Source organism: Anguilla anguilla, chromosome 6 (genome assembly GCF_013347855.1).
Source record: "Anguilla anguilla isolate fAngAng1 chromosome 6, fAngAng1.pri, whole genome shotgun sequence".
NCBI lineage: Eukaryota > Metazoa > Chordata > Actinopteri > Anguilliformes > Anguillidae > Anguilla > Anguilla anguilla.
Window position 1 is genome coordinate 23,011,346 of NC_049206.1, and position 12,828 is coordinate 23,024,173.

The 12,828-nt window shown below is 41.4% G+C and overlaps 1 long non-coding RNA gene across 3 annotated transcripts in view; it reads left to right on the forward strand.

Annotated features, from left to right (window-relative positions):
• The window catches only part of LOC118228762, a 58,113-nt gene extending 46,082 nt beyond the window's left edge, over nucleotides 1-12,031 (forward strand). For all 3 annotated transcript variants that reach the window (XR_004765532.1, XR_004765531.1, XR_004765530.1), the window contains 2 exons: nucleotides 787-955; nucleotides 10,971-12,031. This is a non-coding gene — a long non-coding RNA (uncharacterized LOC118228762). The remainder of the gene's footprint in view (nucleotides 1-786; nucleotides 956-10,970) is intronic.
• Nucleotides 12,032-12,828: the final 797 nt, after the last annotated feature.

Here is a 12,828-nt window from a genome sequence, read left to right on the forward strand (position 1 = left end):
TTTTCATAAAGATTTTTTCAAGAAAATTTGCCAAACAAGAAAAGTCAAATGTTGATTGAATTGTGGGTTTCTTTATCATTACAATTTAATTAAGACATTGACCCTCATTCAGAAGCAAAAATATTACATTACCAGATGACCACAAATACAAAGGAATCACAAATTGTTTGGAAAGTGATATCAAAATGCGAAACTTTTTTAAATTGAAATTCACTTGTATTACTTTAGCCTTATTTTTTCTCACCTTGTTGCTATAAATCATTTAAACCAATAACACATGGAATATCATTAGAACAGTATTTTATCCGTACATTTTAGCTTTCTGAAAATCACGGCATAATAATGAATGGTCAATTGGTGACAACTGCTACACTGCTACCAAAAAATTATTCCATGCTCCCACTGATACTTGTTCCAAACTTGCTGACTTTAGCTGGTCCAACTTGCAGTTACAAAGAGCGGAGTATCTCTAATTTTTTTATCACAGGAAAGTCTGACACATTTCTGCTTAATGGTCACATTTTTCAGCAGTGATATTGCGGTGAATCTAGGTGTTACATACAATAATACAGAGCTAGAAAAGGCATAATTGCTTATGCATCTTCTGGGTCCTACACTGTTTGGTTTATATTTTTGTCTGTAAAGATGTATCTCTGAGGTTGGGCTGTATTTGGTATTTGAAAAACCAATATGCCCTATTTGCCCCCCCCCCCCCCCCCCCCCCCCTTATTCCCATCCAGTTTTTTGGTCCCTCATAAGTTTTCTGTGGGTGTCTGTGCCATCCAGGAACGGGTGTTTGTAAACAGCTGATGACATGGCGACGCGAGGCTGAGAACGGGAGACGAGCGCCACAGAAGCAGCGAAACGCACGCGTGGCCGTCAGACGACGCTCAGCGACGAGGCGGATCCAGACAGCGCGGCTTGTCGGCGGCCCGGCGGCGGGAGCGGGACGGAGGTATTTACGAGCCCGCCGGTCAGGGGAGATGGTCATTACCGACCCAGAGGCCCGGGCGGCAGGGCCTTCCCATGGTCACCTCGGTGTGCGAATACGTAATGAGCTGGATGGCTCCATTTGTTACGGCTGATTAAGCGCAAACAATGACCCCAAACAGAACCCAGCGCTGGACTCACAATAGTAACTGGAGAGCCCCAAGGCGCTGTCTCCATCATTTTAGAGGGAAAGAGAGAGAGAGGGAGTGGGAGGGTGGAGTTAAGGGTGGGGGGAGGGGGGGGGGGGTAGGGGGGCATGTGAGAAACTTCAGTGTTCAAATCTTTCCCCAAAATGAAGTGCGCCTTTATTTTCATATATACTTTGTGATTACCCTGTCACAGAGGCAGTGTGTGTATTTTATCCATGGGTCTCTGTGGGGGTACAGTATTCTCTGTCCATGCCATTCACGCTTAGAAGAATGAAATTTGATCATAGGGGGACATTTAAAAACTTCAATTGAAAATAAATGTCCTTTTAATTCCGACACTGTTTTTTATTTAGCTATAAATACATGTTGGAAGTTGTCCTCTGTGATATTTCACTGATTTATGTTAATATGTAGGTATCATGTAAGTTTAACAGGGCACCATTCAATTAAAACATTTAAATTATTGGGTAGCACTTGGTAATCTCGATTCTGTACCAATTTCATATGTCCATTAGTTGGTTCTTCTTTGAAGGCGCTGACTTGCCGGAACATCCAATCGTAGTGGAAACCCTGTTTCTTTGGACAAACCTTCCTAACTTAGTCTCTGTAACAGCCTGCCTTCATTTTCCAGTCTTCTTTAAGTTACACAATGAGATAAACCTCTGTACCCTAATACATACTGTATTCTGAATAAATACTGAATATGAATAAACCCACAAAGACCCACGTGCCTTTCAGTCATATAACTTGCTTTCCCTACTTGTGTTTCGTATGATTATTTAAGGCTGTTTAAATGTACTGAAATGGGAGGGGCAGTTAGCTGTGGAAGAGACTGGGATAAGTCACGCTTAATTGTATTTCATAAATTAAAAAAGGGGCCCCATTAGAATATGCTTTCTGAAATAAAATGATAAAATGGACAAAACATTCTTAATTTGGCAAATATACTCAAGTGAACTAGAAGGAGCAAATTCTACTGAATGTTATACCAAAAAAAAAACAGTTTTATTTTGGTAAATATTCCTGTTTAATTTTTCTCATTCATTAGTTTGGAAATCATGAAATGCAATGATCTACTGATGGTGGTTACGCTCATATTTAGGCTACATGTGAATTTGTCAACCTCAGGAAAACAGGCACTAAAATAAAAGGGCCCACACATACTGTGAAGTGTGACAGAGGAAGTCAGAGAGGTGGTTCCTCTACGTAAATAAAATTGGACCCTGTAAATATTTAACTTTCTGTCTGTGCTGCGGTTATATAGCTTGCATTGTCATTGGCAATGCCCCAGTGTGACTTCCTTTCAACAGCAAGATAACTGGTCTGGCTGGCTGGTGTATCACCTCAGATCATTAGGAACACTGCATAAAACACCATTCCTATTGTTTGCCTTTGGAGATAGGGACTATATGCCGCTGTGGGTGCATGTCTCAGACTAGAACCCACCTCCTAGTGTGCATGGAATGTCACAGATTCTGTAGACACACCAGATACCCAGCTCTACTTTCGTAACATTGAGAGTTCTGTCGCCTTTCGCTTGAAGCTAAGGCATTCCAGTTGAATACATCTTATGACTAATCATAGAGGGGTGTAACCAAGGACGAAACTGTTGCAACGTTGTATATTTCACCTGCTTTTAATTTATATTCAAAAACTCAAGAGAATAGCAGTGAAACTCCTGTTACTAACTGTAACCTTATGCATTTAGGAAAGAGAGTGACAGGTGTGAATGCATCAGGTCCTTCTGCCCATCTGGTTTTTGTATAGAATCTGTAGCACAGTCTCAGTGAGTGAGTTGCATCACTACTGTGCTCATTCTCCCAGCAGATGTTTTTCTTTTCCCCTAAATTATAGTAGCTGCAATCACATCTGTTGGCAGCGACTATAATTTATTAGAAGGCATATTCTTGGTATTAGGTGTACTAGATTTATTCTTTGCCATTCAAAGGATACTCCATGCAATCTTTTCAAATGATTGTTGCATGTGGGTACATTTGCTGAATAAGCTTGGAGTTGTGTAGAAATTGTGGCAATTCAATTTTTGTTGGTTTGTAAAATTGAAAACCAAGGAATCAGTGAATAAATGTATTGAACCAGAAGACATTGACTTGTTTTGGACAATACGTTTGTTGTCAGAGTTGCATTGCCTGACCAATGTAAAATAAATAAATAAATATCCTATCATGATCAATTAAAAAACAAAATGTCAGACACCTAAAGACAATTGGCTAAAATAAACAGAAATAACTATTTTGTTGTGATTCAAGTTTGTGTCATGTTCAAAGAACCCTCCTGCATTAATGCAACCACTGGAAGATTATGAAAACCCCATAATCCCCAAGATTGCTATTATATTGGGATCACTAAAAATCATCGTACAATGTACAACCTAACATAGTAAACGATTTCTAAGATCAAAATGATTATTTTATGAAAACACCCTCAACCCACCCTACTAATGATCTGCTTTCACTTAAAGAAAAACATGTGGGTAATGGTTATTCTCATCAGAAATTTTATTATTATAGCTTACTGTTTTGCACCGCCACTTTGCTATACAAATCAAATACAATTGTTGAGACACACAGCGACGGCCCAAGTCAAACTAACAGGCTGGCACCATCAAAATTCCAACACCAATCCACTTGAAAAGCACTTTATCCACTCACTTATTTGAAGGGCATCTGACAAGCCTCACATTCCTTACAATCATCTGCTGTCACCTTCAAAATCAGCCCCTGAGCTCTGACGCTTTTGACAGGTAGCCTGTAGCTAGTGTATTTAGTCTTCCCTGTCCAAAAAGATTCTTTAATTTAAACAGCGCTCTGCTATTGCGACTGTGACAAGCGATGTCATAAGCAACAGCAGTAGCCTACACACCTCATCCAAGATTACCAGATTGTGTTCCACAATAAGCATTTTTGCAAGAAGACTGAGATGTGTGTTGAGCGAACCTGAATGACGACAGTTCAGCAGGGAAGGTTGTTCATATATCCCCGTTGTAGTGGTCAGACAGAGATTTTGACACAGTTGAGTTCGGCGATTGCTTTTTAAAAAGCCATCCAACTGTGGCTACCTTTCTCTCCTGGTCCATTTTATCTTTTCTCTTATGAGATCTAGTGTTTGTGTTTATAAGACATTCTGATACGCTTATTTGTAGCTAGGACTCCTCTTTATTCTCTTCCTCAGCTAGCTAGCTAGCTGACCTTAGAATTTCACTTCCAAAACTAGCTAGCAGTTAAGCCATTCTGTTTCATCATTACGTTATTACATGATGAAAAATAAGACACTTGACATTGGACAACGTACACAGACAAATTTCTCAGAAATTGAAATTGAATTGAATATTTTTAACAATATTTTCCGTAGAATGGGCATACAGGTTTGACATGATCGCAGACTATAGTACAAAGTATAATAACCATGATCGAGTTCAGTTATGCTATATTGATATATTCAATCAGATGGCACTAAGGAGAAAAACATGTGCTTTATCCAATGTGGAGGAAGCGTCTCAAATGATAGGGCGTGTAAATGAACAAACTTTTCTTTAGGTAGGGCTAGCAAGAGGATCATGGGCCCTCCCACACCACAGGACCCAGTGCCCGCACTGCCTATATCTCAGCCACTGGTACCTGCCTAAACATCCTCATCTCCTTTTAGACCTCTATTGATAAGATTGGGACGTAATGGGAGAAAATATAAAATCTGTTTGATTCAACTTTGTCAAAGATTTTCTCATTTATTGTTTTCACTCACATTTTTCTTTCATTTTAATTGCAGGCAAAATAACAATTTCGCATTAGAGAGCAGGGGAGAAACAGAAATCCATCAACCCTTTACGGACATTATTATTGACCCATTCGATCAACTCATAGTCCACACTAATGTTGTGACCCCTGTCTGCAAAAACAGCTTGAATGGACATACTGTATTGAGCTACTCTCTGTGGGTACTGAAGGACAGTTTCGGGAGTTTTGAATGGCACAGACGGCAGAGATCTGAAAGAGAAGAAATCACGTCGACTGGAACACTCAATCATTCAGTGGATTTAATTCGACTGATTGATTTTTTTTGTGTGTGTGTGTGTGTGAATGTTACCGAGCGAGTCACCTAGAAGGTCAGGTGAGCGCTGGCCGTGAAAGCAGGCAATAGCCAGTGGGTGGACTGCAATAGGACGAGTGTGTAAGCGGGGGGACGAGGCCCATTGTTCCGCAGGACTCCACAGGAATTAAGCGTGGCAGGCCCTGTGTCACCGGGTGCTGACCCCAGGCCTTTCAGAAACCCGCACTCCCCGCCGACCGCAGCCCGCAGAGAGGTCAAAAACACTTAAGGGTCAGCCAGTGACCCCCCCCCCCACCCTTGTCCTGCCCCAGTCTGACCAGAACTAGGCTTTTCACAAAAAAGGAAAACGCTTCACTAGGAGCTCCGGGTATGTGCGGAGGTCATCGGCACTGTTGTTCTAAACCTTTCACACCCTTTGAAAATACATTTTGGCACCAATTCAGTAAGGTTGCGCGCTTCCTGTTTTTCAGTCTGCGTCTTTCGGCGATGGTTATCGAGAGCTGAAAAGTACATCAGTGGCAGCGGCGACTCAGAGTCAAGGATAAAGTACAACTCTTCAGTTTTCTTCTCATGACCTCTATCGGTTGATTGACATTAGCATCTTTATATGTTCAAATAAAAATAAATTACTGTTTGTAAGGCCAGTTCAATCAGTCTCAAATATTAATGGCCACTCATCTCCACTAACCTCAAGATGCACTGCATGACCTGTGACTCTTAAAGAACATACTGGAGTACAATTTATCCCAACTAGTATAAAACATTACTGCAACAATTTTTTAAAATGTTGATACAAGGTTATGCACTTTAGTGGGGAATAACAGTAGTTTTACGTTTCCATTTTTCCTCCCCAAACCACAACTTTCCAACTACATTGTAAATAGATCCGGATTACGCTAATACTTTCTTTAATTGAGTGAAATTCAGAAAGGAGATTTGGATGTAGATTTTAAGAATGTGTTTCAAAATCACAATAGTTTCAAACTGATGTCGTCTTCCATTAGTGCCTGACATGGAACTGTTCAGCATAAAGGAAAATGGTAAGATGTTTTTGGAATTATCATAAATTTCACCATTCTAACTCCACAAGCAGCCAATATTCAAACTTTCAAACGGATATCGCCTTCCTTCCGTACGTGATGCGGAACTCCTCGGGCTGGTGCACTCAGCGGGTGAAGTTCCCCTCCCAGCTGTTCCACCTGGGCTGGCTGCATGTTGTTTTGATGTTCAGGCACTGACAGACTCACCCATTGGCCACCTGTCAGAACAGCGGCACATTTTCCATACATAGTTTTTTTCCCCTCCCTCCCCGCTACAGTTGAAAGTTGCCGATATTGCCGCACGACACAAATTACTTGGCGTCAGTCACCCAAGGCCAAGAGGCCTCGTTCGACACGTTTTAAATCATCTACGAGCGGCGCATTTTCCAGTGTGACAGATGTGCGGTGTAACAGCGGTGCCTTGTAAAAACATCTGATCCGGGGGCTCGAGGCCATCCAGCCCCGGCTAAATAAAATGACTGCCACCCTCCCGCGATGAAAGCCGGTCGGATAATTAGCGCCGAGCCGCGCTATCGCAGCCGCTCCCCCCTCGAGACACTGCATTGTCCCGGATAGTGAACTGCGCCACGGTCTATCTGAGCTGACTGGGCGCACTGTCCGCGTGACCTTGGCTCGGGTTCAATTAGCGTTTGCGCTTAATTCTGTTTCTTAACACAGCGCGATGAGCGCATTTGAACTCTCCACTGTTTGTGACGAAATAGACCAACTCTTGCTTTTGTTTCAGAGCCAGAGTTAAGGACTAATGCTGATTAAATGTAGGCCTCTGCTTTATTGCATAGTTGAGTGAGGGATCAAATTAGTCATCCTTTGACCCTTTAGCTAGTTTCACAGAACATAATCACGTGATCTTTTAACAACTTTACATCTCAGTGGACATGAATTATACTGTAAAAAAAGAAAGGACAACCGGTATGCTCATAATGATATGTCTAAGGTAGTCTTGTGTACATTAGAAACATACTGTTCTTCAGTAATGTGCTTATGGAGACTGTATAGATGGAGAAACATATGTCCAAATATTATTATACTTTAATTATAATTATTATTATGCTTTAAAATCAGGCTTAATATTTTTTACTTTAAAATGAAAATGAGTGTGCTTTGAAGAGGCGGATTATTTGGTCCACATCGTAGGCACCATAATTAAAATTTTGGTCTTACCGTCTGTGAACCAAAGCCTTTCTGAACTGTAATTGTAATTAATTTTGTCCTTCACAAAATTCAGAGTTCCTTTTCTATTATTGTGTTTATGCAGCATGTTGAGTTCAGTCAGCCACTGCAGTTAATGAAAAAATATTATGTAAGCTATTTTAAAATAACATTATTATACAAGACTCTTTCATACTATTTTTTGAAATGTCACTGATAGATTATTCAAAGTTTTATGAAGGGAAAAACACACTTGAGTCAATTAAATATATGAGGATAAAGGATGAGGATGATGAAATTGAAAAATTACATTCACCAAATGCAACAGTACTTGCTGTAGAAAATTTATGGTGTGTTTAATGTGCGAGATTTGAGACTGTGAGAATGAAAAATGTGAATTGGCAAAAAGAAACAATATTCACTACGATTCACACAATTCACTATGAATCAACTTTACTAATGATATGTTCAAAGATACTCATCACAGTTGATATCTTATTGAGGACCCCTTTCCCAAAACACATATGGATATGTAGTGCGAACAGACCTATTCAGAGAACATGCACCCTGCCGAAGTTATGCAGCAGTAGTCCAATCCTGAAATTCTGTAACCACCACTGCTCTGCCAGCCACAGACACCACCCAAAAAATATGTTCTGTTCACTAGCCCCCTGCTCCACTGCTATAAAACAACTTTCACTGGTACACGGCTGCTTAAAAAAGTTTAGAAAAATCCCAAAACAGGAGATGTTTTCATTGTTATCAGATTGATAAAACGAGGCGTGTTGACAAACATTATTTCTTTGAGTTGCTTGAAATGAGAGGTCCAGATCTTCTTGTGCCCAAATGGAATCAGAGACGGGGGAAAATTTCCTTAGCATCAACAGGACATTGTGTGAACATTGCCAACATGGTTATTTACTTGTGTGGCATATCACAAGGCTCTTTGTAATCCGCTGATCATATCTTGAATACAAAGCAGTTACTTGCCTTCTGGCTGTTCATACAAACTGAATGAATGGGGACGTTCTTGTTCCCTTCTCCAAAGTGTAATCTGAATTGAAATAGAAAGCACCACCCAGAGAAATCTGGCCATGAGAGCAAGGTACAGTTCTGTCCTAATCCACTTTGAATGCTCATACTAAGTACAGTAATTAATGAGCACTTTTTAAATGCTTATATATTCATGGACTAAAATACGTTTATAAATGAAATAGTCAGAGACAAAGACAAGACACTTAAAAAATGCACAACATAGTAACAAACAATAGATAATATCCACAATTTGATTAATATTGTTGTCCAGAGTAGTAGACATGGATAAGTTTTTTGTAAACTGCGGAAATGCAGGGTCATGCAATAGCTCCAGTATGTGAGTGAAAATACAAAACGAAAACAAACAAATTATTGTGATAACATGTTCAGAAAGCCTTGAATGGTAAAACAGCGAAAGGGCATGAACCACCCAATGTGTTATATGCCTGAATCATAAAAGTGAATGAATAACATAACATTTATTGAGCTCACATGGATGGAATGAAAATTTGTCCAGGGTGAAATCTCTCAAAACATTAAATTCAGCACCTGACACCTGCATCTTGTCCTAACCCACCGGAGGGCCCCGCAGGGCCCCGGGGCCCCAGTCCCTCTCTAGCGAGGCTCTTGGCACTGGACAAGCCCTGTTCTTATGCTCCTGGGGCACAATAAACAATTTCCCAGCTTAAAGGCTAAATGGGCTGGATGATAAAACAGAGGACTGCATCTAGCCAGGTATTCTGGGATACTTGTGGGCCTTTCTTGCCATGACAAAAGTGGTAAAGAGCATCCAGGGTGAGAGAATGAAATGATTGATGGCAAAAAGCCATGGAAACACCTCCACCCTTGCAACCTGACTCCTGGCAGCTCAGAGGGAAACTGAGGAAGGATTTTTATTTATTTATTTATTGATTTTTTTTTCCTGCTCCTGCCACTCTCGGTGACCAAGCTCTTAATGAAATAAAAATACATATTATGATGCGAATGTTGCCGTTTGCTGTATTTGTAAGGGTTCTCGTCTTTCCCAAAGCTTGTCATCCCTGTTAAGAAATAAGGCCCGTATTCATTCATTGTCTCAGGATGTGTTTAGCTTTGTAGCTAATCATGAGCAATGTTTGGATATGGACAAGAGAAATCTGATCCTGGATCAACACTAATCCTACTCTGAGACACTTGATGAATATGGGCCCAGATCTTTTCCTGTTGATGAAATACAGAGACCCCAGATCAGATTTTATTAAGCCACGAATAACATTATACTTGTTTTTCACTATGCCGTTATAGTCCCTGATTATTACATATTGAAGGTAGGACCTAAATTCCTAATGACCTAAATGTTTAGCAAGACAAAACAAGTAAGAAGCTCTTTAATTTGTTTTTCCAAAAACAGTATCATTATATACACTATCATCTTTGTCAAAAGGAACTGCATTTTGGTCTATTGGTGAAATTTGGACAGTGGTAACAGAGAATTTATGGACTAATCTGACATACTCCAACCCTCCAACAGAACTTGAATTCACTTGAACTCTGAAGTACCTTCACTTGTAGGAGCAAAAAAATAGTTTGGCTTCTCTGTACAGTTACCACCTAACAGGAATCATTCATGAAATCACTTCAACGAGGGCAGGTTTGTCACATGCGACACCCTGGATGAACAGAGGAAACAGAATGCAGGCCAGGCGGCTTATATGACTCACCTCTACTTACTATAATTGTTTTCCAGCCCCACTGTGACTTGAATAGCACCCCCCCCCCAAAACACACTCTATTTCTCACAAAGAGAGCTGTTTGCCTCGCATATTTATTTACTATTTTAGCGAAGCACAGACTCTGTACATTATACTGGTATATCCACAGTGTAGAGAACTGATTTGCATTTAACATGGTGTCCACTCTAAAATTCTGTCTCGGAGACTTGGACTAAGGTTATGCTTGGGACATAACCGCTATTAAAAGCTTTGCCTTTAAGAAAGGAGAAAATTAAAGCCATGATTGCAATTACATGGCTGTTAAAAGTGAACGCATTTACTTTGGACTTGTAGTTGAAATGGCAGTACTGCATCAGTCACATGAACCAAATAAAATCCCAGCTATGAGAACATTGCAGTGGTCCCTGCAGGACACCACTAACCCCTTGGAGAAAGGCTGTAAACTGTACAGGATACTGAGACCAAACAAAGCACCGAACAGGGCCTTAATATGCACTTTGTAGAGTATGTCATATTGTTAATTATGCTAAGTCTCCTAAATCTACTACCCCCCGCAGAGTCCCATTAAATATCACGGCATGACTCGATAGCTCTAATGTGTGTGTAAAAGGATTGAGATGGCCCCTCTCAAAGTGGAGACAGTGCCAGAGTTAATGTTGTGTTTGGATTAACTTGTTCACTGCATAACCCAATAGGTCCAGAAGAAAATAAATATGTTTATCTTTAACTTGCTAAACAAAATACATGCCCTCCATTTTGTTTTGTTTTTTGTTTGTTTGTTTTTTTTTTTTTTTTTGTTTTTTTTACAGAAAACTCCATTGGCTAAAGGCAAACTGGAATCTCCTCCAGGTGCTCCTAGGTAGCAGAGTGGGCGGGGCCATCTCCTTCTGTCCTCCCCAAGTGCCATCAATCACCTTTCAACTCTTCCCTGAGGACAGAATCCAAGAAAGGTCATCTTACCTGTCTCATTACCACAGCCGTCAATGCGACTGTGCTGTATGCGTGTGTGAGGTCTGAACATAACAGGTTGTCAGCAGGATCGTGCAGATGAGGTCAAATCATGAACAAACATTTAATTCACAGACTGCTAAATGTATTTTCCATTGCGATTTTTGTTGGTGTTTCCAAGAGAAAGTGATATAGGATATGCTAACATATAAAGATGCATACACTCAGTCTCCAAACGTTTAGGTAAATAGACATTACAAACCATATACAATACATGGGAATCATAAAAAAGTTCCCTTTCATGAAGTGGCAGATTCCCGGCACACAGTATCCTGCCGTAGTATTTTGCGATCTCAGAGATCGCCATGGCGAGTGATGTCAGTGGAAGTCGGCCAGGTACGGGGCGGGGCGGCCAGCGAGGGGGAGGCGGTTCGCGGCGACGCATGTTTGTCTGCCCTCCACCAATACCCACCTGTTGCAGGGCGTAGCTCCCTGGCACAGCTGGGGCCTGTTTTCTGAGCACCCAACCCCCTCCCCCCGCCTCCACTCCCTTTGTCCTCTCAGCCTGGCCTGCTGTTATTTTAGACCCGGGAAACTTCCAGAAGCACCTGAAGAGCGTCAGCTATCTGCCGCGCGGAGACGGGGCCCCGTGCCTGTCTTTACCTGCCGGGGCGAGACAAAGCGGGGGCCCAGACGAGCCGCGCGCCCTCGGTCGCACACCGAGCAAACCGAGCATGCCCAGGTGCGCGCGCGGACCCGGCCTTCCATCAACATCCTGTCACGCCGGAGATGTTTATCCAATTTGTCAAGATAATCTTTCCTTAAACAAGCGCTGGGGGAGCCGGGGCCCCATTCCCTATCGCGCCCGGCCTCTGAGTCGCAGACCTGCTTTTCCACCCCCCCGCCCCGGCCCTGCCCTCTTCTGCAGCCACCACCCCCCCCCCCCCCCCCCCGGCCCTGCCCTCTTCTGCAGCCTCCCCCCCCCCACTTTTGCTGGAGTACAGTGTGTGTGTCTGTGTGTGTGTGTGGGGGTCGGGGGGGGGGGGGGGGGGGGGGGCACATGGTACACACACGTACACACAGGGTTTATATTCATCAATGCAAAACAATAAATTCTGTTACATATTAATATCCTACAAAAACATATTTTATGAAAAAATAATCTTATGAAGCTTTTTGTTTGACATCCCATTGGTTTGGATGGGTTTATATTGAGGGCATCTCAGAAAATCTAACTGTGCTTGGCAGACAGTGCATTTCATTACATTACAGCACTGAAGAGATTTTGATGAGATTGTTCATTTTCAAATAATTACCTTTGAAATTAGAATATTTGAAATGAATTTCACAAATAATACAAAGACAAAAATCATATTGAATTGTTCATGTACTGTATTTCTTTTTTGAAAAAAGCTGTTGAATATCTTATTAAAAACATGCCTTTTGTGGGTTAAGATCTTCCACGAGTAGACGAACAACCAGAGAATTCTGAATATTGTACAACATTGCGCAATCAGGAAAAAATCACTGGCACTCAGAGGCCTATGACTGATATGAATTTGAATGACCAACAATGAATTATATCTAATGGATACATCTCTGTGGTGACACTAAGTCTAAATACACACCATGAATCCCAGCTGATTTCACTGCGCAGGTAAGTGTTTATGTGTTTGTGATGTGAAGTTGGATTTAGTCTTTCCTGATTTAATAAAGACA